The sequence below is a fragment of the Taudactylus pleione genome, unplaced genomic scaffold (genome assembly GCF_031769625.1).
Source record: "Taudactylus pleione unplaced genomic scaffold, aTauple2 ptg000012l, whole genome shotgun sequence".
In the NCBI taxonomy this organism is placed as follows: domain Eukaryota; kingdom Metazoa; phylum Chordata; class Amphibia; order Anura; family Myobatrachidae; genus Taudactylus; species Taudactylus pleione.
In genome coordinates this window covers 21,604,304-21,627,414 of record NW_028284415.1, presented here as the reverse complement: position 1 = coordinate 21,627,414, position 23,111 = coordinate 21,604,304, and the positions used below count along the sequence as shown (strand labels likewise).

General features: G+C 43.5%; 1 long non-coding RNA gene across 1 annotated transcript in view; it reads right to left on the bottom strand.

The window, feature by feature from the left end:
* Nucleotides 1-12,125: 12,125 nt before the first annotated feature.
* LOC148542529 (uncharacterized) overlaps nt 12,126-23,111 on the bottom strand; it is a 71,244-nt gene continuing 60,258 nt past the window's right edge. Inside the window, exons 2-5 of the long non-coding RNA XR_015877809.1 lie at nt 22,501-22,536; nt 15,292-15,357; nt 15,095-15,214; nt 12,126-12,882 (exon numbers count right to left, since the gene is read on the bottom strand). This is a non-coding gene — a long non-coding RNA (uncharacterized LOC148542529). The remainder of the gene's footprint in view (nt 12,883-15,094; nt 15,215-15,291; nt 15,358-22,500; nt 22,537-23,111) is intronic.

The following is a 23,111-nucleotide window of genomic DNA, read 5'->3' as shown; positions in this document are numbered from 1 at the left end:
CTCCGTCGTGCGCATGCACGAGACCCAGATAGCGACGGGCAAGCCGTCGCTCCGGGTCTCGTACCAAAGGGGGCGTGCTGTCGATGTTGAGTGACAGCACGCCCCCTTTGGTGGGCGGGCCGGGGGGGTGGCTGCCCAGACGGAGGCGTTCCAATGAGAACGCTTACCGTCTGGGGCCAGCCCCACTGACATCATAAGTGATGTCAGTGGGAGAGCTTTCGGCTCTGTTTGAGCAGAAAGCTCTCTGGGGCTTGCGGCAACGAGACCCTACCACAAGGGTCTCGTCGCAAGCCCGATGGTCGCAATGGTCTTGACCATCGAGACCATCTTCCTGGCCGCTCGCTATAGCTGTGGGTGGTCACCCACAGCTATGCAAGCGGCCAGGAGGCCGTTCTAAAAAAAAAATAGCCCGGCCCTGATTCAGAGCGAGCCCGAGTCCGGCTCTGAATCAGGCCTTCTATTCCCAACACTGAATCAGGCCCTGAGTTCCTGCTTGTTCCTGCTGAAAAATATCACTAACCCTAAGAGGTTTATTCATCAATACATAATCACTTGTGATAATTATGTTGTAAATTTGCTGCGAGTGTAGAAAACTGGAGGCATTCATCATGCCTCATCAACAAAAGTATCACTTCAAAAAGCTGCTTTTTTGTGCAGTCAGCTTTTCAGAAAAGTGATACTTTTCTCCTACATCTACCATGCCACTATGATTTCCCTGCTGCCGCCAGTGTCTGTGCTCCCACCCCAGCTGCCAACTTCTATGCCCCCTGCTGCCCTCTGTATTATGACTCCTCCCCCTGCATCTTTTTGTCTGATGTCCACTCTGTTGTCTCCTCCCCCCATATCTCTTCTCGCCCTGCTGTTCTGTCCTGTCCCTGGAATCCTTACCCCGGTATGTGCTCTGTGTGTCCCCGATGTCCTCTGTCTCTGCTCCCCCTGCATCCTCTCCACGGCGTGCACTCTGCTGTCTCTCCCCCTCTCCTCCCCCTGCTGCTGTGTTCCTTCCCCAGATGTTTTCCACAGTGGTTGCTCTGTCATCTCCCCCTGCACCCCCTAGTCCCTCTCACCTGTCTCCTCTTCCTACCCTGAGCAGCGCTGTGGAGCCTGGATGGAAGGAAGAATGTGACAGGTGAGTCAGAGCAGGTGTACACAGGGCCGGAGCACTCAACTTTGGGCTCTGAATAGAGCCCTCTGCTGGCTTCCGTGTGTGCCATGTCAATCTTCATAAGCCACTGTGTAAACTGCAGCCTGAGTAGCTTATACGGGGCTCTACGCCATCTCAGGATGGCATACGGTAACACAATCAAATTCCGAAAAAAATGCTTTTTCGGAACTTGATGAATAGCCCTGACATTCAATTTATACAAAAGTATGTGAAAATATTAATTTTCACCTGCTTTTGTGTAAATTAAGTGATGATGAATAGAGCCTAAGTACTGTATCTGAAGCCAGTCTAAATAAACTGTAACATATGCTGTAAGACATCAGTACATGCATTACATCTAATGTTTTGACCACAGGCAGATAAACATGGTAAGAAAGTGGAGCTACTGTTGGAATCATATGGAAACATGAGGAAAACATAAAACTATACACAGACTCTAATCAGAATGATTTTTTAAATATATAGATGAACACCGGCACACAGGGTTTGAGCCTTTACGTTGGCAGGTTATCAGAGTTCATCTTCATCTTGTTCATTTAGGTGTGGGGAGAAAAAAACATGTAGTCTAATCCCCCACGTCCGACTGGGCAAACACTTGGATCTGCTGAGCCTGCGAAAATTACAGACATGAGCAAATACTGTAATCATTTTATGCCGCAGAATAATTTTATGTTATTGTTCATAAAAACATAATATTTGCCTGAATCCAAATAATCTTAAAGTAGAGATAATTAACCTGTAACTGTCCATCTTGTCTATCTACCCAGAATGTCTATGAGTATTAGGAGACCTTCCGCCATCCTGAGATTCCTGCAGAAACATTGGAATGCGCCTATGGGAGTACAATGACTTGGCGGCATGATGCAATCACACTTCAATAGAAGCTGAACATGGAGGAGCATCACTGTATCTTTATGTACAATACCTTTGGGACTCAGAGGAATTGAGCAAGTTTGCAAAACACATATATACCTTTTTACCTTGATGATGCATAAACCCATACTTACCTACTTTTTTTTATCTCCTCTCTGGGGAAGCCCATAGAGGAGATGCAGATTGCTACTTCGAGAGGGGGAGTGGGCCAGACTCTGATAACTAGGCCTTGCCGTTGTTGCTGCAAAATTACGCAATTTGCGGGTCTGTAGAAAGAAGGAGGGGCTAAATTATGTGTTTACACATAACTTTAACCCCACCCCCTTAATACTGAATGTTGATTACCGTTTTTATTTTCCCCATTCTGCCCAATTCACTAGGAAGTGCACAGGATGCGGGAGATACATCCACTCTTCGGGTGGGACTGGGGGGTACTCGACAAATCGGGAGCTTCCAGCAACTTCCAGGAGAGTAGGAAAATATACATAAACCATGATGGATAAACTCCCCCTGTTGTTATAATTTGCATCTAAAAGTTGTGATCCCATAAAGAAGCCATAAAATCCTCCCCATCCAGGGGAAACGGTTATAGAAACTTATCTCCCCTATGTTGGTCATTTTCATACATCAGGAGTCTGAATTATTATGGTTGGAGTGAGGAGAGCTGATATATGCTTCATAGGTACAGCTGAGCTATATGCCAATTGGGCAGGACAGGACACAAACCCCCGATGGCGCTGCACAATCTTCTCACTACAGTGATCTCTGTGAAATTCTATTTCCAAAGTAAGCAAGTATGATTGTAATAGAACTACAAGATGCGGCATGGTCTGCCACAACATAACGAGACTTATATTTCCACAAGTGTGCAGGGTCACAGGTTGCTTTAGATTTATGTTGTGCCCTGGAGCAGTATAATCAGTGACATATTGGGGTAGACTCTAACAGAAATGCTGTTGTGTTGCCTATAGAAACCAATCGGATTCTAGCTATTATTTCTCCATTCTAGAAAATGACAGAATATGTTTGCTTGCTATTGCTACGGGTAACACCACCATTTGTCTGTTTTAGCTTTAGTAAATCTACTCCGATGTGTCTTAGCTCCAACATGTCAGCTGTCATCACTCCACCTCCCTGCCCTCCGAGCTGTCTCTGTGTGACACCTCTCCTTCTCATATAACGGTGTAAGCCTTGATAATTAGCCTCATCAGCATTATCTGGTGGCATTCCACTGCTTCATAATGAAATCATATCATTTGAAATGTGGCAAGGGCATGATCTTGGGATTTGCACCATCTTGCCCCCCCACACTGACCTTTGACCTGCTTTCTGGGATCTCACAGAGGGAAGGTCCAAAAGGTAGGCAAGTAAAGGTAATTTCTGATTACATTTGTTTTTAATCCATGATCTAATAAAATGATATGTGAAGTAAACAAAGACGGGTTGAGTAATTTTTATCACTACTGTATATGACAGTTTCAGTTGTTGTCCTTTAATGCACATCATGGAGAATATTGGAGGAACAGGGAGATGTGTTCTATCTAGCACTACACTGTGCACAACACTACAAACAGCATCTTCTATAAATTACTATGAAGAAGTGATCATTTATCATTCACAAGTTATTTACTATCATTGCTGTCAGAAGACTAGAATTACTGTCATTTTTCATTGAAGTTGGGGTCAATCTATTAAATAACTAGAAAAGATAAATGATTCTAGTGACTCATAAGACACTGACACAATGGGGAATGTTTGTGACCCAGAGTATCTGCTGCAAGTTCAGTCTGAAAGCCCTATGACATCGGCACAAACAAACACAACATTTCTTAGTGGCCATGATGCTCAGCTCTCTTGTAACCTAAGTACAGAATATCATAAAAAGACGGAGCAAACAGCTGCAGAGTAGAACTTTATGGGCACAATTCAATTACCCACAAGCTGCTGCATGAACAGCTTTCAGCGTTCTCACAGAATGTGTCTTGTCACATTTCTGCTTGCAGCCTATGGAGGTGCGAGCAGAAATTAAATAATATAATTGTGCTTAACCACTTTTCTGACGTGATCGCATGGGGTGTGTCCGCAGCCAGTTGGGCTTTTGCTGACATGGTAGTTCTAGCATCCCATGCACCCATGTCTGCTGCTGCATCCCCTTCTTGTCTGGACACCCTGGCAGTGATGCAGTGGTCTGTGACCATCAACATCACTGCTGAACGTACACTCCTTACATGTTAAATTTCATAGATGTGCCAATCACCATCTTTTTTTGATTGTGATTGGCATATCTGTGAAATCCAACATGTTGGATTTCACTGACCCTACGATGCTGGGTTGCAGGATCGATACATCGTGGCGATCCGTCGCAGATGTATGGGGGCCTTACCTCCTGACCTGCGTGTTTGCATGGTTCACAGGTGTTTCAACTTGCAATTAGTGAAGTTAGAACACAATGATTATGCCTATAAAAGGCTGTAAATCAGCCACATTTATATGTGTGAGGCAAACATGGCAGAATATGCTAGTACTGCTGTACACTGCTCATGGCTCGGATACCAGATGCTCTACCACCAGGCTGGAAGGACCCAGGAGCAAGAAACTGAACAGGCTCATGAGGCAGGCATCACCAAGGTTGTGCAGGCCAGGTTTTGGATCTGAATGCATTGGCTGATGGTGAGGTCATACAGATGTTCCAGCAGAACCATAACAACATATTCGAATTTGTATGACCAAGTCAAACTGGACCTAGACCTTGTCACAGCACATTCTCACTCTGCCTCAGGCCTGCATAAGCTTCTGGCTATTTTGCACTTTCTGGCTAGTGGTAATAATATTCAGTCTGTGACTAGTAGAGTTCTCGGGATATCCCAGTCAACATTCTCATGGTACCTAACTCAGATATTGGCGCATTTCAGCCACTAATAGATTCCTAATGCAGGCTTGCCTACCTCCCGATTTGGCCAAGAGCCTCCCAAATATCGGGAGCCACTCCCGGCCCCCCCGGAAATGCAGGCAAGCCTCCCGGCAGCCGCCAACTGTCCCGACCTCCCAGCACACCCCCACAGTAAACTAGAATCCCCCGCAGTGGGGGGGCGGAGACTCAATTTGAGCTGAATCACATCATCGTGGCCCCGTCCCCTGCTTCACAATGCCATTATTTTGCCATTGTGAAGAGGGGGCGTGACCATGATGACGCGATCACGCGCCCCCGTCCCCAATGTGACATCATTGCCCGCCCACGCCCCTCTGTGTAAGCAGACATTCTGCTCCCTACCAGAAGAAAGGAGCTGAATGTCGGCAAGTATGGCCTAATATCCTGGGTGCTATTGACTGCACACACATTGTGCTGAGACCACCTAGGGCCAGGGCACATGGATACCTCTATAGTAACCATGCCCATTCGACAAACGTGCAGGTGGTGGGAATTCATGACCTCCTAGACAAGGACCATGTTCTCCTACACAGAGAATTTCACATTGTGCCCTGCCTTGGATCTTGCCTCTCTGCCTGTTCACCTCATCATTGCTGCCTGTACTGCTCGATAGGGCCTCTTGAGCAGCAACCTCCTCCACCTCACTCTCTCCCTGCCTCTCCTCTGTCCTGACATAATCCTGTCCCTCTCCCTACATAAACACAAAGCACACACAAAAAAGACGAACTAATACAAACCTCCTCTCCTACTACCTACACACACATCAAACACACAAAAAAACACTGACAGTACAAAAGAAAAAAACATAAGCAAGACAGAAAAAAATTAAACAAACAGATAAATAACAAGACAATAAATAAGTACAAAACAACTTCCACACACCAAGCAACTATAGATTCCACTAGCCAAAAACTCTCCTACACCACTAAACACACTCCTCACAGTCCCTCGAAAAAAACTAGAAACCAACAAAACCTTCAAAGGTTTGGCTGTTTGGGCAGTGTATACATGACATGTGACTGCTTCAACCAATCAGAACACATTTTTAGGATGATGCATGTATTCTTGTGCATGATTAAAAAACACACTTCCATGACCATGCGTATTTATCATTGCCCCTGTTGTGAAACTATGTACACATTTTCATGTTTGTTGAGTCTCGTACGTGTTTAGGCCAAAACTCGCACAACAAAACTCGTTTGCTTTCACCATCGGAAAACACGATTTTGCAAAGTTTGTTAATTTTGGTCTCAGAAAACTCATGCATTGTCCCACATTAAAATTAGAAAGTGAAATAAAGTGATAGTAAAGGTTCCCATATAGCTTGCCGTGGTATATGGATATCCACAATTTGACCAAAATGTTCACGAAGAAACTCATGTTTATTCTAAAAGTTAGTTTCTAAAATTTATATTTTTGCATAGTTCACCAGCTATTTTATTATTGCCTTAGTGCCAAATATGCAACTCAGCCACAAACAAACCATGCTTCTATTAGCCATTTCCAACTGCAAGCCTTAATGAGCCTGTTACCAGGCTAAAAGGCCCAAAACCTGGAGTGGCCTGTGGATGGAGCCCTTCCTCTCCTCACATCCACACCCCCAGGACCCATTCCGGCTTTTCCCTAAAGCCGAAATTTCTAGTCTGTTTTTCCCAAACAGACTTCTCCTGGGGGTTTCAGAACACATATGACAGGAAGCCATTCCACACTTCTCCAGTGCTTCTATCACACACCTTTAAATGTATTTGGAAATTAGGGTGTGCAGGTGGGTGTTACCAAAACCAAGGAGTAAAACGTACATACTGTCACAATTCTCAGGAGAACAGTGGTGTTTGCCCATACTTAGGATTGGCAGAGACCCAGTACAGAAGCACAGAGTCTAACATGCTGGTAGTTTTCACCAGGGACCCCCACAAGAAGGTATGGATTTAGCTGCGCCCGACATACAGGTCGTGGCCCTCTGTCCAGGTTCCCTCATACAGCTGCTAGTATACACTGGTGTGTGAAATTAGTACATCAGGAGGAGGACGTACAAGAAAGGTCTGCAATGCGGGTCAGAACCAGCTGAGCTGTGCACTGTGACATTAACCCCCCCCCCTCTAGAGGTGGGCACTTAAAAAAGGTTTGTTAGGAAACCTTCGGTGGAACTTCTGGAGGAGCTGAGACGCATGAATATTTGAAGCCTTGTCCCAACAATATCTGTTTCACTTTCTGATGATCTACTGGAATTGCAAGGTGTTAAAAATCGATTAAGCACCAGAGGTTTAAGGAGAGAAACATTGAATACATTAGGTACGGTATCCTGAGAGTACTAGGACAGTTAAGATGGAATGCCACTGCATTGACCACCTGGAGGATTTGGACAGGTCCAATGAATCTAGGAGAAAACTTCATGTTGAGAACTTTTAATTGCAAGTGTTTTATTGATAACCAGACTTTGTCACCAGTTCTCAGGACAGGAACCCTTCTTCTTGGCTAAGAATTTCTACCAGGAAGAGGCTTTACATACATTCCTTCTCACCTCATTCCAAATTTTGAGAAACCGTCTTGCAGTGTCACAAACTGCTGGGAGAGGCTCTGACTAACAAGAATGTAGCTCAGGCAAAATGGGATGCAACCCGTTCAATATGAAAAAGGCGAAAATTTTGATCCTTTGTGAAGAAGATTATTATGGGCAAACCTGTCCATGGTATCAGGGAGAGCCAATCATCCTGTTTAGCGTAGACCTAAATACTGATAAATTTTTCAAGATCTTGATTTACCCAGTCTGTCCATTACTCTGAGGATGGTAAGCAGAGGACAAGTTCAGGCGGACTTTGAAACACTTGCAAAGTGCTCTCCAAAAGGTTGACGTAAACTGCACCCCTTGGTCTGAAACGATCTCTTTGGGAAATCCATGTAGTCTAAGAATTTCTTAAATGAAGGTATCTGCCAGTTTTGGAGCTGAAGTCAGGCCATTCAAAGGAACAAAATTGGCTGCCTTTGAAAACCTGTCCACCACTACCCAAATGGTGTTAAAGCCTTGACAAGAGGGTAATTCTGTGGTGAAGTTCATAGAAATATGCAACCAAGGTCAGCTTTGCATGGTTAGGGGATGTAAAGGTCCGCAAGGAACTTGAGATGGATTTAATGTTGAGCACAGTTGGAATAGGCTGCCATAATCCTTGCCATCCCTCCTTACTGATGGCCACCAATATGGCCTGAGAATCAAGTCCAAAGACTTCTTCACCCCCGCATGGCCATTGAATCGAGGTGCATGGGCCCAGTGGAGTAGTTTGGGCCATAATTCTGGAGATATGAAGGATGGAATTTTTATGCTACTGGTCACGGCAAGGAAGCAAGTGGGATCCAGAATGGGCTTGTTCCTGTTAGATAACTCATCCTCATAAATACTGAATTCCCGGGACAGCACATCTGCCTTGATATTTTTGTCTCCTAGTTAATTGGTGATGATCAGATTAAATCGATCAAAGAATAATTACCATCTAGTTTGGCGATTGTTTAGACAGTGAGCTGTTTTGAGATACAGAAGGTTTTTATGATCTGTAAAAACTGTGACTGGAAATCTTGCTCTCTCCAGCAGGAGATGCCACTCCTTTAAGGCCAGCTTGATTGCTAATAACTCCTTCATTCCCAACTGCATAGTTCCTCTCTGGAAGTGAGAACTTGCAGGGAAAAAAGCTGCAGGAGTACTATTTCCCAGCAGATTCTCTTTGTGACAAGACTGCCCCTACTTCTACTGTAAAGGAACCTACCTCTAAGACAAAGGGTAAATCAGGGTTAGGCTGTCTCAGAACAAGTGCAGCTATGAATTATTGCATTAAGTGAGTAAATGCCTTTTCAGCTTCAGGAGACCAATTCTTGTTATCCTGACCCACCCTGATAAGTGTTGTGATATGAGTTACAATTGATGAGAAATTCTTAATAAATTGCTTGTAGAAATTACAGAACCCCAGGAAGTGCTGAATCGCCTTCAACTCAGATGGCTGAGGCCAATTAACAATGGAAACGAGCTTCTCCGCATCCATACAAAGACTGGGGCCTGACATGATATACCCTAGTAATGGTATCTCTTTCTGCTCAAATGAACACCTCTCCAGTTTGCAAAACATGTTTGCGATGACTTGTCAAATCTTTAGAAAATATCAAGATGTCATCCAGATAAACCACAGCACACTTGTGCAAGAGATCCTGGAAAATAGCATTCATGAATCTTTGTAAGACGGCTGGTGCATTACTTTATACTTTATTACCTTAACAGTAATGGCTTTCAGACCTGGATAACCGATACAGGGTCTGAGGCCACCATCCTTCTTTTTAACAAAGAAGAGTCCTACTCCAGCTGAAGACAGACTCTTTGATTAAAACCCCTTTGCAGATTCTCTTTAATATAATCGGTCACTGCCTGATTCTCTGGAATGGACAGAGGGTAGACTCTTCCTCGGGGGGGGGGCATTTTCCCAGGCACCAAATCAATTGCACAGTCCCATTCTCGACGAGTGGGAAGGGTTTTAGCAGCCTTTTTACTGAAAACATCTCGGAAGGACTAATAGGGTGTTGGTAGAGAATCATTTGGAGAAATGGTCAAACTCTGGATATTTCAATGTAGAGTTCTGACTGCTGGCAAACACCTCTGTTGACACTGGGAGCCCCAAGACACGATTTGGAGTTCTTTCCAGTTCAGAGTGGGAGCGTGCTTGCGTAGCCACAGAAGACCCAGAATTATCAAACATTCAGCTGATGGGAGTATATAAAATGAAATTAATTATTTATGGAGGGCTCTGACATGCATAGCGACCTCTGAAGTTCGGTAGTGTATGGAAGCCGAAGGGAGTTTATTTCCATCCAATCCAATGATATGGAGTGGAGTCTGAAGAGAGTTACTCAGAATTCCCAGCTCCTTTACTTTTTTAGTTTTTAGCCATAAAAACCTTGCCATCAGCACCCATATCCAGGAAGGCCTTAAGAGTTTCAGCAGATCACTCTAGCAGTAGGGTCACATCAATCAAAAATTGCGATGGAGCCTTTCTTCTTGGGGTGTGTTGAAATGTACCTAACTTGACCACCCCACAGTCGGTTAGGGCTTCATGTTTCCCGGACACTTGGGACAAATGGAAAGAAGATGATCTGGTTCTCCGCAATATACAGTAGGCATAACTTGTTTTTAAACCTCAAGCTATAGCAATGGGATTGTTCTCGTTCCTGAGCCCTTTCCCTATGACGAAGGTCCTACCGGACACATAAGGAAATTAAATCATCCAAGGATGGTGGCATATCTCTGGATGCTAACTCATCTTTAATCTGTTCTGAAAGTCCTTGAATGAAAGCAGCAACCAAGGCTTCATTGTAACACCCGAGCTCCGAAGCAAGTGTTCTGAACTGCACAAAGTACTGACCCATGTATTGGGTGCCTTGCTTCAGACAGAAGATTGCTGATGCTGCCGAAGTCACGCGTCCGGGCTCATCAAGCACCTTCTTAAAGGCTTCCAAAAAGCTGATGCAATTGTTGACCAAGGGATCATTCCTCTCCCACAGAGGAGAAGCCCATGTCAACAACTGGTCACTTAACAGGGAAATAATATAAGCCACTTCCATCCTGTCTGTGAAAAATTTGTGGCTTCAATCTCAAACTGGATTGAACATTGATTTATAAATCCCTGACAACTCTTAGGGTCACCGTCAAATTTTTAGGGGCTTGGAATCCTCAATGGGGCTGAACCTCCTGTAACTTGCATTAACACGGCGGGAGGTGGTGCAGGTTGTGCTGGCGGCGCCTGTGCAATATCAACCCGCTGCATGAGTGTCTGTAAGCATTGCATAATCTGGGCATGCTGTTGTTTCTGCAACAAGGTATGGATTTAGCTGCGCCTGACATGCAGGTCGCAGCCCTCTGTCTGGGTTCCCTCGTACAGATGTTGGTATACACTGGTGTGTGGAATTAGTACATCAAGAGGAGGACGTTCAAGAGGTCGACAATCCAGGTCAGAATCAGCCGAGCTGCACAGTACCAGGGGTGAGAAAAATCAGGTCAGGAGAATAGCTGAGGTCAGAAATAGTGAACATACAAGGAACACGGATCAAGTATGCAGGAGCAAGGTATGAGTCCATACTCTGGCACCTACCTAGTTCCAGAGACTCCCTCTTATTGGGAGGAGTCCTAATTCTAGCGCCAACTGTAACTCCACGTTTGGCACACCAGTCACATTAAGTTTCCCTGCAGGTCGGCGCACGCTCCCCTAGGGGAGCAGCGGCCACCTGCACTTTGCAGCCACATCAGGACTTAGAGTAGTGCCAGGAGCAGAAACACCAGCAGTGGGCACCCAGGATTCCCCGCCCGCTGCCCGGGACCCAGTGCTGCCAGATCCGGTAAGTAATGACCGGTGTCCGGTGCACTGTGACACATACAGATGTGTCCTCATACACATAGCCTCCATAGGCTATGCAGTGCGAGATGCCTGGCATGAGTGAGCATCTTTTTCATCCGAAAATGTATCTTAGTTGCATGCAATGCAATGTCACATATGAAATGAATCAGTGCAGTCTCCTAGCGCATCTTAGTCGCATCGCATTGCAACTAAAATGCATTTCTGGCCAAAAAAGTTGCCAAAAATATGCTTGGCACAAGCAGAGTCATACTGGACATGGAACACCGAGAGGGGCTGTTTGCCGTGACTGCAGCAACAACGTATGAGAACACATCTGTGCGTAGTGTAATACTACTTTCTTAAAAATATAATTTTAACAACATTAAATATGCATGTAATAAGAATTTACAGTTGGTTATTTCATTTGATGCTCCAAAGTCTTTCAATCTACATTTGGAAAATGAAGTGAGCTCAGCATCAACGTGTTTCATCCTTTAAGAACATCATCTGGGGGAGGCTTATTATAAAATGTTTCCGAGCCACAAAAAGAGCAAAAATATTAAGTTTTTTTTTTTTATTTAAATTCTGTTTATTAAGATTTTGCAACATGGAAGTAAACAGAAAATGTAAACACAGTACAGAATATATTCTGCAACATTAATGTCAGCCACAAAACATTATGTAGATATGTTAAGCGTTATATGGATAAAGCAAGTCATGAGTAATTTGACACCATAATAAAATTATTATAAAGAGAAAATAGAAATAATAGAGAAAAAAAAAGGTAGAGAAAATGAAACATGAAATGCATGGCAATTAAAAACAATGGGAAAAGAGAGAAGGAGAGGAGATAGAAAGAGATGGAGGAGGAGAGTGGGCAGTCAGAGTGCATCTCCAAATATCTTAAGGAGATATATAATAGTAATTTAAGATAAATTATATGTAATGGGGGTTCAGCCTCAAAATAAGAAGTACATGGGTTCCAAACCTTCACAAACTTGGCCGGGGTATCATGGATAATTGAGGTAATGCGTTACATTCTATATGTGGACCAAAATCTCATTAATAGTAGCTGGCACGGAAGGCAAGGTCTCCGATTTCCAATTTGATGCTATTTAACATTTTGCTGTGTTGAGAATATGTTTCATTAACTTCTGTGTGGGGTGAGGAATATGTGGGATCAGCCAGGATAAAAGAGAGAACAGTACTAGGCTGGTACTTAAGTTCCAACTACAGCCCCAACTAAAACATAGACCTTTGTCCAATATTGTTGTATAATGGGACATGACCACCATATGTGCAGCAAGGAACCGTGGTGACCACACTTAAGCCAACAAAGCTCAGGGCCTGAAGAATATATGAAATGGAGTAGTGTGGGGTCAAGGTACCTGTACCAGCGATGGCAGAGTATATACAGTAGGATTTCTCATTGAAGCATACTGATATCTAGTTGAGCTATTAGCAATTTGTAGCTTAATTTTGGTGCATTCCTCGGGGGTCAGGGTCTCATCTACCTCCCACTGCACTGACCAGAGGTTGATCTTGTGAATCTAAAAGATAGAAGTGGGTAAGTATTGTGTCTTTAAAAATTTGCTACATTTAAATGTTCTAAATTTTGCCGTAATCTCATTCCCTTCAAAATTAATCTGAAAACATAATTCTACAATGTGGTTGAAGTGGACTATATTCTGCAAATTTGTGTAATTAGAATTTAAACAGCAACATTATTTAACAGCATGGATGGACAATAGACAGGACTTCTGCAATAGTGGAACTATACATCCCAGCATGCCCTGCCTTTAATCTTGCTATCTGATCATGCATAATCTGGGGCATAACATGCAATGATGTGTAGTTGAAAAAAAAAAATGTAACAACACCCATGCTAAAAACTCATGCTTTTAATGGTGTTAAATTTACTCATACCCCTTTCACACTGAAAATGAAAATCCCAGGTAATTCACTTTTACCCGGTATTTGCTAAATAACTTGAGATTTTTCCCTGTGTGAAAGGGTCATGCCGTGACTAAATTCCCAGGTCTCCGACCCTGTTTTTTTGCAGGGTTGTAGATCCGGGAATTAAGTCCTGGGTTGACCCTTTCACATAGGGAAAAAACCTGGGTTTTTCTGCAAATTACCGGGTAAAAGTGAATTACCCGGGATTTTAATTTTCTGTGTGAAAGGGGTATCGGACAGAAAATGGCAAAAAACCTGACACGCAAAATACCAGGTAAAAGCTGTTTTTTTTTTTCATTTTCTGGCTGAAAGTAGTATCAATTTGCTCTTTGACATTGTGCTGCATCACCTCAGCTGTTTCCAAATATGATAATTTAGACCAGGTCCGGCCAACCTGTGGCTTTGTGAAATTACACATCCCAGCATGCCCTGCTACACTTTTAGCATTCCCTAATAACTAAACTTTGGCAGGGCATGTTGGGACTTGTAGTTGCACAACAGCTGGAGAGCTACAGTTTGGCCACACCTGATGTAGACGTTCATAAACATGACTAAATTATTGTGCTTGACAAACAATGTTTGTTTTTCAGGATACTCCAAGTATAACATTGGTAAATGACGACATTTAGTAATTTAAAATATATTGCTGAAAATAGAGCTAACACTGTACTTGCCAACTCTTCCTGATTGTCAGGGAGACGCCCTGAAATAGTAGCAACTCCCTGAAGAGTCTAGGAATCTCCCTGATTGCACTTACCCCAATTATGAAGCGGTTATAGAAAGAAAAAAAAATAGATAAATATAAATGCAAATGTGATCATTAGTATCATTTCCCTGCATTGGTTATCAGGCACAATGATCCCTGTAGCTCAGTGGTTCTCAAACTCAGCCCTCAGGACCCCAAACAGGTCACATTTTCCAGGTCACCCAGCAGGTGCACAGGTGTGTTCAATACAAACTGACACATTTTAAAAGATCCACAAGTGGAGCTAATTATGTCATTTGTGATTTTGTGAGGAGACCTGGAAAACATGCACTGTTTGGGGTCCTTAGGACCGAGTTTGAGAACCTGTGCTATAGCTATATGCATTTTCGGAGAAGTATCAGTGTGTTTTCATCAACAAGTAGATCTTATTAACTGCTTTGGGGATCATTTACATTTGGATGTAAATATGGCACGCCTCTCAGATGTAGCAGTACACGCCCACTTTACTGCTGCGTTGATAGGTGTTGCTTTCACGATCTTCCTGAAATGCTTTTTCAAAAGTAGGCAAGTATTCGCTAAAATATCATCCTTAGGTTTGATTATGTTTTTCTGTACACATACAGATGCACCTATGTTCATTGTGGCTGATCACACCACAAACGTGTGCGCTCATCACGCTATGCACCACAATACGCTATGGCATGTCCCCGATCATGGGAGTGTGTCTCCCATTCATTCCTATGGAGATGAAAATTTATGTCTCTGATAGCGGGAGTCCATCTCTTGCCACGCATGGCGCGATTCGCTGCATTACAGGCAAGCTTTAGCTGGGCATATCTGTATGTATTTTGCTTGCTTTAGGTTTGTTAGACTCCAGCACTGGTATGGAGACACAAGTTGAGCATAAAACAGTGGAATGGTCCCAGAACCACCTATCCAAAACACAGCTGCAAGTCAGCTGAGCCACCCCAGGATGCCAAAGCACCCAGTGTATGCAATGCTATGCCATTGTATGTGGGCTTAATGTTGTTACTACGCTTTTCATTGTAGTAATTTGTGTGTTTATTTGTAATGTCTATGTTTTACTTTCACAGACTCACCATCCATATGGGGTAATCGAGGTCCAGCTGATGCGGAATCAGACTCCCTTGGTGTTTGTGGTGGAGGCTCTACTTGTTTGGAAGTGCCACTCCGTCTTGCTGGGGGAACAGAGGATGGACCTACAAGCCAAAAAAAAAATGTCCTTAGTAACTGGTCATTATTGTGTGGAGGATAAAGACTTTGTGCATTTAATTACCGGTCTCCTGCGAGTCCTCCTCATCTCTCTGGCTTCTGAGGTGTTTGTCAGCTGCTGTAGGTTGTGCTGTGAAAAATTATGATATTTATCTCATTACTAAATGTGTTTTTTTACATTGAGGAAGCCATATGTGGTTAGCAAAGATTAAACTTGTTCACATTTAAAGCTCATTGTTTTCTCTAATGAACCTTCATTTAAGAAAATCTTATAATATATGTGACTATTGTTGTTAAGGTGGCCAAATGTATGTAATAAAATCTTAGGGGTATCTTCACTAAAGAGCTCATTTTTAAAAATGTAGATGTTGCCCATAGCAATGAATCAGATTATAGATATTAGCTGCTAGAAGATGTTACTTATGCTGGGCATACACTATACCACAGGTTCTCAAACTCGGTCCTCAGGACCCCAAATAGTGCATGTTTTGCAGGTCTCCTCACATAATTACTAGTGACATAATTAGCTGCGCCTGTTGATATTTTAAAACATGTCAGTGAGTCATGAATACACCTGTGCACCTTCTGGGTGACCTGGAAAAAGTGAACTGTGTGGGATCCTGAGGACCGAGTTTGAGAACCACTGCACTATACAATTATCTGTCCAATCTGGCTGGTTGGAATGGAAACCTGGTAATGTATGGGAGCTAATTACAATCGACCATTTGCTCACAAACATGGTCATCCAGACAAATTGATTAAATCAAATTAATTTAACCAATTTGACCAATCCCCATTTTCCAGTGTTAAAAACCATATGGTCGACTGTCATTGGCCCCCATACATTACCAGAATTTCATTCCAACCAGCCAGATTGGACAGATATCTGACAGATAATTGTAGAGTGTATGCCCAGCATTATTAGTTATATGTTAAGTTCAATGTTATTTTTTTATATGGTCAATATGTACACTTCCAAACATTCAAAATAAAGTAATTAAACCACAAAAAATGTTCACCTGTAGTAGCACACATGCTACATTTACGTGTTTTTTTTTCTAAAGAAGTTGAAAAGGAAACTAAACACGTCAAAGTACATTGTACATGACTATTGGAGAATATGCGTACCTCCATCTGCTTGTGTAGCTACACCTCCCAGCATGCCCTGACACACTTTGTGCAGGCTGTCAGAGCAACACTATGACAAACCATGCTGCCATGTGCTTCCTCTAGAAGTTGAATATCTGTTTATTTGCTCACCTATGGTTTGAAAAAGGTTTATGTGTTTACACAACAATGGTGCAGATTCCAGACACCTGCAGATCTAATAAGGTGAAACCTGTTCTGACAAATCTATTTCCATAACACAAATTCTACACAAACCAGTGTTTAAAAAAAATGTGTTGCAAATACACTACCTAGGACACTATAGAAGCCATTCCACACTTCTCCAGTGCTTCTATCACACACCTTTAAATGTATTTGGAAATTAGGGTGTGCAGGTGGGTGTTACTAAAACCAAGGAGTAAAACATACATACTGTCACAATTGTCACAATTCTCAGGAGAACAGTGGTGTTTGCCCATACTTAGGATTGGCAGAGACCCAGTACAGAGGCACAGAGTCTAACATGCTGGTAGTTTTCACCAGGGACCCCCACAAGAAGGTATGGATTTAGCTGCGTCTGACACACAGGTCGTGGCCCTCTGTCCAGGTTCCCTCATACAGCTGCTGGTATACACTGGTGTGTGAAATTAGTACATCAGGAGGAGGACGTACAAGAAAGGTCGGCAATCCGGGTTAGAACCAGCTGAGCTGCGCAGTACTAGGGACAAGATAAAATCATGTCAAGGAGAATAACCGAGGTTAGAAACAGCGAACAGACAAGGGACATGGATCAAGCATGTGGGAGCAAGGTATGAGCCTATACTTTGGCACCTGCCTAGTGCCAGAGACTCCCTCTTATAGGGAGGATTCCTAATTCTCACGCCAAATGTAACTCCACGTTTGGCACATCTGTCACTTTAAATTTCCCTTCAGGTCGGTGCACGCACCCCAACGGGACATGGAATGGGGCCAGGAGCAGAGATACCAGCAGTAGGCACTGGGTACTCTCCATCCACTTCCTGCTGCCGACCGGGACCCCAGTGCTGCCAGACCCAGTAAGTTATGACCGGTGTCTGGCGCACTGTGACATTACCCCCTCTCTAGAGGTGGGCGCCGAAAAAAGGTTTGTTAGGAAACCTCCGGTGGAACTTCTGGAGGAGCTGTGATGCATGAATATTTGAAGCCTTGACCCAACAATGCACCTTGGGACCATACCCCTTCCAATCCACCAGGAACTGCAGAGAATCTCTAGAAGAACTGCAGTCGAATATCTGTTTCACTGATGATCTACTGGAATTGCAAGGTGTTGAAAATCGATTAAGCACCAGAGATTTAAGGAGAGAAACATTTAATACATTAGGTATCCTGAGAGTACTAGGAACGTTTAGATGGAATTCTACTGGATTGACCACCTGGAGGATCTGGACAGGTCCAATGAATCTAGGAGAAAACTTCATGTTGAGAACTTTTAATTGCAAGTGTTTTATTGATAACCAGAATGTCACCAGTTCTCAGGATGGGAACCCTTCTTCTGTCACGGCCAGGGTATTTCAGCATGGCGCTAGGCGGGTGTTACCTGTGAGGTCGTTGTGGTGCGGGCTGTCTGGTGGCGGAGCTGGTGTCTGGCGGGGGGCTTTGGCTGCGCGCGTTGTTGTGCGGCCCTGTTGTCACTTTGCGCTGGTGAGGCCTGGCGGCATCTCCGTTCCGTTTGGCATGGGCGCCGCCATCTTGCCTTCTGGCCATTCCTGGTGAGTCATATGTTCCCTCCGGTCAGTAACAGCACGGCATGGGGTATTTAGGAAGGGTCAGTGCCTTCCTTCTTTGCCAGTGCAACGTCTATCTCAGCCTAGCTGAGAGGGAGTTCTCTGTGCTTTCCTGTTCCTGTGAATTCGCTGTCTGCCAGTCTGCCTGTCAGCTCCTAGTTCCCACTGGACTACCCCGCTTCCTCCATCACCCTTGCCCATACCTGAGTGCCTGAGCCTGCTGACATCCTGCGCTTCAGTTCACTACCTGCAAACCTGGCTTGATTATTTTCAGTTCACTACCTGCAAACCTGGCTTGATTATTTTCAGTTTCACTACCTGCACACCTGGACAGCTCTAATTGTTTCTACCTGGACATTAACCCTTTGCTCCCACCACAGAACTCTTGTGCACATTTATATATTCCTGGGCTTTTATTTACTGCCACATTATATGTCTACTCAAGCACTTATTAAAAATCCTAGTTTTATTTTCAAATCTGCTTCTGTGATCACTCCTGCTACCACCCCGAGTCCACAAGCAACCCAGAACATAACATCTTCTTGGCTAAGAATTTCTACCAGGAAGAGGCTTTACATAGATTCCTTCTCACCTCATTCCAAATTTTGAGAAACTGTCTTGCGGTGTCCCAAACTGCTGGGAGAGGCTCTGACTGACAAGAAGGTAGCTCAGGCAAAATGGGATGCAACCCGTTCAATATGAAAAAAGGAGAAAATTCTGATGCTTTGTGAAGAAGATTATTATGGGCAAACCTGTCCATGGTATCAGGGAGACCCAATAATCCTGATAAATTTTTCAAGATCTTGATTTACCCATTCTGTCTATCCATTACTCTGAGGATGGTAAGCAGAGGACAAGTTCAGGCGGACTTTGAAACACTTGCAAAGTGCTCTCCAAAAGGTTGATGTAAACTGCACCCCTCGGTCTGAAACAATCTCAAGAGGGTAAATCCGTGGTGAACTCGATAGAAATATGGAACCAAGGTCAGCTTGGCATGGTTAGGGGATGTAAAGGTCCGCAAGGAACTTGAGATTGGATTTAATGTTGAGCACAGTTGGAATGCCATAATCCTTGCAATCCCTCCTTACTGATGACCACCAATACGGCCTGAGAATCAAGTTCAAAGGCTTCTTCACCCCTGTGTGGCCATTGAATCGAGATGCATGGGCCCAGTTGAGTAGTTTGGGCCATAATTCTGGAGATATGAAGGATGGAATTTTTATGCTATTGGTCATGGCAAGGAAGCAAGTGGGATCTAGAATGGGTTTGTTCCTGTTAGATAACTCATCCTCATAAGTACTGAATTCCCAGGACAGCACATCTGTCTTGATATTTTTGTCTCCTAGTTAATTGGTGATGATCAGATTAATTTGATCAAAGAATAATTACCATCTAGTTTGGCAATTGTTTAGACAGTGAGCTGTTTTGAGATACAGAAGGTTTTTATGATCTGTAAAAACTGTGACTGGAAATCTTGCTTTCTCCAGCAGGAGACGCCACTCCTTTAAGGCCAGCTTGATTGCTAATAACTCCTTTATTCCCAACTGCATAGTTCCTCTTTGGAACTGAGAACTTGCGGGAAAAAAAGCTGCTGGAGTACTATTTCCCAGCAGAATCTCTTTGTGACAAGACTGCCCTACTTCTACTGTAGAGGCACCTACTCTAAGACAAAGGGTAAATCAGGGTTAGGCTGTCTCAGAATAGGTGCAGATATGAATCACTACTTTAAGTGAGTAAATGCCTTTTCAGCTTCAGGAGACCAATTCTTGGTATCCTGACCCACCCTGATAAGTGTTGTGATAGGAGCTACAATTGATGAGAAATTCTTAATAAATTGCTTGTAGAAATTACAGAATCCCAGGAAGTGCTGAATCGCCTTCAACTCAGATGGCTGAGGCCAATTAACAACGTCAACGAGATTCTCCGCATCCATACAAAGACTGGGGCCTGACATGATATACCCTAGTAATGGTATCTCTTTCTGCTCAAATGAACACTTCTCCAGTTTGCAAAACATGTTTGCGATGACTGAGGGGGGGGGACTAATAGGGTGTTGGTAGAGAATCATTTGGAAAAATGGTCAAACTCTGGATATTTCAATGTAGAGGTCTGACTGCTGGCAAACACCTCTGTTGACACTGGGAGCCCCAAGACACGATTTGGAGTTTTTTCCAGTTCAGAGTGGGAGCGTGCTTGCGTAGCCACAGAAGACCCAGAATTATCAAACATTTGGCTGATGGGACTTGCATAGCGGCCTCTGAAGTTCGGTAGTGTATGGAAACTGAAGGGAGTTTATTTCCACCCAATCCAATGATATGGAGTGGAGTCTGAAGAGAGGGGATGCAATCGGAAAAGCGACTGTCTTAATCCCGACAGCCGGCTTCCCGATTGCTTTATCCCGGCGTGGGATAAATGACCGGCGTCTATATCTAGACGCCTGTCATTTACCCGACGCCGGGAGACCGGCGCCCGGCATCCTGATCGAAAAGATGCCGGGCGCCGCCAGTGGACAGCCGCAGGGGGGGAAGGTTAGGTTTAGGGCACCCGGGGGGGTATTTAGGGTTAGACACCGCCCCGGGAGGTTTAGGGTTAGGCTAGGGGGAGGGAGGGTAAGGGTTAGGCACTCCCGGGGGGGACTTAGGTTTAGGCAGCGGGGAAGGGGGGGTTAGGGTTAGGCACTTAGAGGGGGGATTAGGGTTAGGAACTTGGGGGGGAGGTTAGGGTTAGGCTCCCCTAAGGAGGGTTAGGTTAGTAGATACTTACCTATGCACGATAGGGATTTCCAGCGCTGCTAGGAGCAGAAACACCAGCAGCGGGCGCCCAGGATTCCCCAACCGCTGCCCGGGACCCAGTGTTGCCAGATCTGGTAAGTAATGACCGGTGTCCGGTGCACTGTGACACATACAGATGTGTCCTCATACACATAGCCTCCATAGGCCATGCAGTGCGAGATGCCTGGCGTGAGTGAGCATCTTTTTCATCCAATAATGTATCTTAGTTGCAATGCAATGCGACTAAGATGCATTAGATATACAAGTGTCACATATGAAATGAATCAGTACAGTCTCCTAGCGCATCTTAGTCACATCGCATTGCAACTAAAATACATTTCTGGCCAAAAAAGTTGCCAAAAATATGCTTGGCACAAGCAGAGTCATACTGGACATGGAACACCGAGAGGGGCCGTTTGCCGTGACTTCAGCAACAACGTATGAGAACACATCTGTGCGTAGTGTAATACTGCTTTCTTAAAAATATAATTTTAACAACATTAAATATGCATGTAATAAGAATAAACAGTTGGTTATTTCATTTGATGCTCCAAAGTCTTTCAATCTACATTTGGAAAATGAAGTGAGCTCAGCATCAACGTGTTTCATCCTTTAAGAACATCATCTGGGGGAGGCTTATTATAAAATGTTTCAGAGCCACAAAAAGAGCAAAAATATTAAGTTTTTTTATTTTATTTAAATTCTGTTTATTAAGATTTTGCAACATGGAAGTAAACAGAAAATGTAAACACAGTACAGAATATATTCTGCAACATTAATGTCAGCCACAAAACATTATGTAGATATGTTAAGCGTTATATGGATAAAGCAAGTCATGAGTAATTTGACACCATAATAAAATTATTATAAAGAGAAAACAGAAATAATAGAGAAAAAAAAAAGGTAGACAGAGAAAATGAAAGAGGAAATGCATGGCAATTAAAAACAATGGGAAAAGAGAGAAGGAGAGGAGATAGAAAGAGATGGAGGAGGAGAGGGGGCAGTCAGAGTGCATCTCCAAATATCTTAAGGAGATATATAATAGTAATTTAAGATAAATTATATGTAATGGGGGTTCGGCCTCAAAATAAGAAGTACATGGGTTCCAAACCTTCACAAACTTGGCCGGGATATCATGGATAATTGAGGTAATGCGTAACGCATGTGGACCAAAATCTCATTAATAGTAGCTGGCACGGAAGGCAAGGTCTCCGATTTCCAATTTGATGCTATTTAACATTTTGCTGTGTTGAGAATATGTTTAATTAACTTCTGCGTGGGGTGAGGAATATGTGGGATCAGCCATGATAAAAGAGAGAACAGTACTAGGCTGGTACTTAAGTTCCAACTACAGCCCCAACTAAAACATAGACCTTTCTCCAATATTGTTGTATAATGGGACATTACCACCATATCTGCAGCAAGGAACCGTGGTGACCACACTTAAGCCAACAAAGCTCAGGGGCTGAAGAATATATGAAATGGAGTAGTGTGGGGTCAAGGTACCTGTACCAGCGATGGCAGAGCATATACAGTAGGATTTCTCATTGAAGCATTCTGAAATCTAGTTGAGCTATTAGCAATTTGTAGCTTAATTTTGGTGCATTCCTCGGGGGTCAGGGTCTCACCTACCTCCCACTGCACTGACCAGAGGTTGATCTTGTGAATCTAAAAGATAGAAGTGGGTAAGTATTGTGTCTTTAAAAATTTGCTACATTTAAATGTTCTAAATTTTGCCCTAATCTCATTCCCTTCAAAATTAATTTGAAAACATAATTCTACAATGTGCTTGAAGTGGACTATATTCTGCAAATTTGTGTAATAAGAATTTAAACAGCAACATTATTTAACAGCATGGATGGACAATAGACAGGACTTCTGCAATTGTGGAACTATACATCCCAGCATGCCCTGCCTTTAATCTTGCTATCCGATCATGCATAATCTGGGGCATAACATGCAATGATGTGTAGTTGAAAAAAAAAAATGTAACAACACCCATGCTAAAAACTCATGCTTTTAATGGTGTTAAATTTACTCATACCCCTTTCACACTGAAAATGAAAATCCCAGGTAATTCACTTTTACCCGGTATTTGCTAAATAACTTGAGATTTTTCCCTGTGTGAAAGGGTCATGCCCTGACTAAATTCCCGGGTCTCCTGGGTTGACCCTTTCACATAGGGAAAAAACCTGGGTTTTTCTGCAAATTACTGGGTAAAAGTGAATTACCCGGGATTTTCA